Here is a 5000-nt window from a genome sequence, read left to right as displayed (position 1 = left end):
CCCAAAAGCTTTGGTTTCCCGGAGGCTGCCCGCCGAGTCATCGGAGGAACTGCGGCGGATCGCTGGCTGGCATCGTTTATGGTTAGAACTAGGGCGGTATCTGATCGCCTTCGAACCTCTAACTTTCGTTCTTGATTAATGAAAACATACTTGGCAAATGCTTTCGCTTCTGTTCGTCTTGCGACGATCCAAGAATTTCACCTCTAACGTCGCAATACGAATGCCCCCGCCTGTCCCTATTAATCATTACCTCGGGTTCCGAAAACCAACAAAATAGAACCGAGGTCCTATTCCATTATTCCATGCACACAGTATTCAGGCGGGCTTGCCTGCTTTAAGCACTCTAATTTGTTCAAAGTAAACGTGCCGGCCCACCGAGACACTCAACTAAGAGCACCCTGGTAGGATTTCAACGGGGTCCGCCTCGGGACGCGCAAGCACGCCTTCGGCTCGCCCCACCGGCAGGACGTCCCACGATACATGCCAGTTAAACACCGACGGGCGGTGAACCAACAGCGTGGGACACAAATCCAACTACGAGCTTTTTAACCGCAACAACTTTAATATACGCTATTGGAGCTGGAATTACCGCGGCTGCTGGCACCAGACTTGCCCTCCAATAGATACTCGTTAAAGGATTTAAAGTGTACTCATTCCGATTACGGGGCCTCGGATGAGTCCCGTATCGTTATTTTTCGTCACTACCTCCCCGTGCCGGGAGTGGGTAATTTGCGCGCCTGCTGCCTTCCTTGGATGTGGTAGCCGTTTCTCAGGCTCCCTCTCCGGAATCGAACCCTGATTCCCCGTTACCCGTTACAACCATGGTAGGCGCAGAACCTACCATCGACAGTTGATAAGGCAGACATTTGAAAGATGCGTCGCCGGTACGAGGACCGTGCGATCAGCCCAAAGTTATTCAGAGTCACCAAGGCAAACGGACCAGACGAGCCAATCCGATTGGTTTTGATCTAATAAAAGCGTCCCTTCCATCTCTGGTCGGGACTCTGTTTGCATGTATTAGCTCTAGAATTACCACAGTTATCCAAGTAACGTGGGTACGATCTAAGGAACCATAACTGATTTAATGAGCCATTCGCGGTTTCACCTTAATGCGGCTTGTACTGAGACATGCATGGCTTAATCTTTGAGACAAGCATATGACTACTGGCAGGATCAACCAGGGAGCTGCGTCAACGAGAGCTGAGCAGCCGGCCGCCCGGGAGTGTGTCCCGAGGGCCCGCGCGAACACGCAAGCGTCCGCTCAATTATTCTGCAAACAGGAGGAGGCTGAGCTCCCCTGCACGATACACCTCGAAACCCTCTCAGGTCCCGGCGGCGCGCAGCGCCGTCCTAAGTACTTGGTCGGGTTCGAGAGAGGCGCAATCGCCCGGAGATAGGCGAGTAGACGCTTTCAGTGCGAACACCCGTGCTCCCAACTGAGCTTGCCGCTGCCGACAGAGGCCCGGGAGCGTGCTGTCGTGGCATTGCCGGCGGGAAACAACACGCGCCACCTACGGTGACCGGCAGCTCCAACGCCAGCGCCACAGAAGGGCAAAGCCCCACTTGGGTGCAGAAGCGAACTCTCCCAGCACAGCGCACGCGCCAACACGTCCGCAGAGCTGCGATACAAACCACCTGCGAGAACCGCCGGGGGCGACCGAGCAGCAGACGGCGTCGCGACGCCGAGTGCCGGGCGGCGGCGCATCCTCAACGCACACAGTCCGCAATCGGACCAGCACACTGCAGATGTCCACCGCGCTTCGCACCGGGCTCGGCAGAACCCACTTTGGCCGCCTGGCGCCGCGCGCCGGGTGCGCCGGCGCGTAGCTGGGACGCCAGCCGGGCCCGTCGGCCGGCGCTCCTGCCACTGGGCGCCCCCCACCAGCCGGCTGTAGTGCGTGCGCTCACGCAGCGCGCGGCCAGCACGCCGGGCGGCCCCCCCTCACCGGCCGGGGACTGTCCCACCAAGCCACAGCCTCGTATCGCTTCATACCCACATGGCCAACTCAGGTTCGGGGGCATGGCGGGTACCGCCGAAACAACCGGTTCACAGATGTACCGATCGTCGCTATCACCGATGCACCTGCAGCGCGAACAACCGCTCAACAACTGATTTCCAGTTCATTTGCGGATCTTTGGCAGCAAACGTATACGTCAATCTACATTTGCGAAATCTACGATTCTGGCATGCCTGCATGTTATGTGTCACGACACGCTACATCAGCCCACATACACACTACGGCATGTACACGAGAGAACACGTGGAAGATGGTCCGCGCACGTGTGCAATGTCCCTTGCGCGGTCGACTGTCAACCGGCCTCTGTAGCATGTCGCAGATGTGGAACGCGGTCCACCGTGGTATCATGTTGTGTGGGGCAATACGATTAAATAGGAAAACCCTCGTCGCTACATCAACAGACGGCTCACGCTGATTCCCGGCAGAGGGAGGGGGGCCAACATGCAATACTTTCGTCCGTACCTACCACATGTCTGTACGGCGTAAAACAGTGCAATCTCGCTGTAATGGGGAGACGAGACAAGTAGCATCGTGCACAACATATGGCCCTTATGATTCGCCATTGTAGGGCGCAGCCGGTGTACGGTCAAGCATGTGCCACATTATGTCACTCAGTACGTAACGACGGATGATCAGTGTGGGTTACGCGTACATCAGCGGACAGTCCACACAGGCCGTACCACAACGTACACTGACTGCATCGACAACCGAATGCAACTGAACAGCTGCAAGGCTCATTTCACAAACAAACGCCTGACCGACCAGCTTGGAAGGGCAGGAGGGGAGGGCGATAGTCGTTCTGTAGCGTTACACCCTTCCAGTGGTTAGCGGGACTGTGTAGAAAGTACGCAACACTCGAAAGACATTTACGTGAGGGTACGCACCATGGCATCGAGAAATACACATGACACCAGAGGATCCAAGCAGTGAACTATGTTCAGAGGGTTGCTGTTAGGCAAAGCTACATTCCTGTGACGTTACATGTGACAGTTAAGGTGCAGTGTAAGTTAGGTTAAGGTGCAGTGTAAGTTAGGTTAAGGTGCAGTGTAAGTTAGGTTAAGGTGCAGTGTAAGTTAGGTTAAGGTGCAGTGTAAGTTAGGTTAAGGTGCAGTGTAAGTTAGGTTAAGGTGCAGTGTAAGTTAGGTTAAGGTGCAGTGTAAGTTAGGTTAAGGTGCAGTGTAAGTTAGGTTAAGGTGCAGTGTAAGTTAGGTTAAGGTGCAGTGTAAGTTAGGTTAAGGTGCAGTGTAAGTTAGGTTAAGGTGCAGTGTAAGTTAGGTTAAGGTGCAGTGTAACTTAGGTTAAGGTGCAGTGTAAGTTAGGTTAAGGTGCAGTGTAACTTAGGTTAAGGTGCAGTGTAACTTAGGTTAAGGTGCAGTGTAACTTAGGTTAAGGTGCAGTGTAACTTAGGTTAAGGTGCAGTGTAACTTAGGTTAAGGTGCAGTGTAACTTAGGTTAAGGTGCAGTGTAACTTAGGTTAAGGTGCAGTGTAACTTAGGTTAAGGTGCAGTGTAACTTAGGTTAAGGTGCAGTGTAACTTAGGTTAAGGTGCAGTGTAACTTAGGTTAAGGTGCAGTGTAACTTAGGTTAAGGTGCAGTGTAACTTAGGTTAAGGTGCAGTGTAACTTAGGTTAAGGTGCAGTGTAACTTAGGTTAAGGTGCAGTGTAACTTAGGTTAAGGTGCAGTGTAACTTAGGTTAAGGTGCAGTGTAACTTAGGTTAAGGTGCAGTGTAACTTAGGTTAAGGTGCAGTGTAACTTAGGTTAAGGTGCAGTGTAACTTAGGTTAAGGTGCAGTGTAACTTAGGTTAAGGTGCAGTGTAACTTAGGTTAAGGTGCAGTGTAACTTAGGTTAAGGTGCAGTGTAACTTAGGTTAAGGTGCAGTGTAACTTAGGTTAAGGTGCAGTGTAACTTAGGTTAAGGTGCAGTGTAACTTAGGTTAAGGTGCAGTGTAACTTAGGTTAAGGTGCAGTGTAACTTAGGTTAAGGTGCAGTGTAACTTAGGTTAAGGTGCAGTGTAACTTAGGTTAAGGTGCAGTGTAACTTAGGTTAAGGTGCAGTGTAACTTAGGTTAAGGTGCAGTGTAACTTAGGTTAAGGTGCAGTGTAACTTAGGTTAAGGTGCAGTGTAACTTAGGTTAAGGTGCAGTGTAACTTAGGTTAAGGTGCAGTGTAACTTAGGTTAAGGTGCAGTGTAACTTAGGTTAAGGTGCAGTGTAAGTTAGGTTAAGGTGCAGTGTAACTTAGGTTAAGGTGCAGTGTAACTTAGGTTAAGGTGCAGTGTAACTTAGGTTAAGGTGCAGTGTAACTTAGGTTAAGGTGCAGTGTAACTTAGGTTAAGGTGCAGTGTAACTTAGGTTAAGGTGCAGTGTAACTTAGGTTAAGGTGCAGTGTAACTTAGGTTAAGGTGCAGTGTAAGTTAGGTTAAGGTGCAGTGTAACTTAGGTTAAGGTGCAGCGTAACTTAGGTTAAGGTGCAGCGTAACTTAGGTTAAGGTGCAGTGTAACTTAGGTTAAGGTGCAGTGTAACTTAGGTTAAGGTGCAGTGTAACTTAGGTTAAGGTGCAGTGTAACTTAGGTTAAGGTGCAGCGTAACTTAGGTTAAGGTGCAGCGTAACTTAGGTTAAGGTGCAGCGTAACTTAGGTTAAGGTGCAGCGTAACTTAGGTTAAGGTGCAGCGTAACTTAGGTTAAGGTGCAGCGTAACTTAGGTTAAGGTGCAGCGTAACTTAGGTTAAGGTGCAGCGTAACTTAGGTTAAGGTGCAGCGTAACTTAGGTTAAGGTGCAGCGTAACTTAGGTTAAGGTGCAGCGTAACTTAGGTTAAGGTGCAGCGTAACTTAGGTTAAGGTGCAGCGTAACTTAGGTTAAGGTGCAGCGTAACTTAGGTTAAGGTGCAGCGTAACTTAGGTTTAGGGGCCAACGTGGGTTAGGTTAGGGGCCAACGTGGGTTAGGTTAGGGGCCAACGTGGGTTAGGTTAGGGGCCAA

At 50.8% G+C, this 5000-nt stretch overlaps 1 non-coding gene across 1 annotated transcript in view; it reads right to left on the bottom strand.

Annotated features, from left to right (window-relative positions):
- Nucleotides 1–1184, bottom strand: part of LOC126333383 (small subunit ribosomal RNA) — a 1893-nt gene extending 709 nt beyond the window's left edge. The window contains exon 1 of the ribosomal RNA XR_007564147.1: nucleotides 1–1184. This exon is cut by the window's left edge and continues 709 nt beyond it. This is a non-coding gene — a ribosomal RNA (small subunit ribosomal RNA).
- Nucleotides 1185–5000: the final 3816 nt, after the last annotated feature.

This window comes from Schistocerca gregaria, unplaced genomic scaffold (genome assembly GCF_023897955.1).
Source record: "Schistocerca gregaria isolate iqSchGreg1 unplaced genomic scaffold, iqSchGreg1.2 ptg001581l, whole genome shotgun sequence".
In the NCBI taxonomy this organism is placed as follows: domain Eukaryota; kingdom Metazoa; phylum Arthropoda; class Insecta; order Orthoptera; family Acrididae; genus Schistocerca; species Schistocerca gregaria.
Note: the sequence above shows the minus strand (reverse complement) of the source record. Positions and strands in the feature narration are given on the sequence as shown.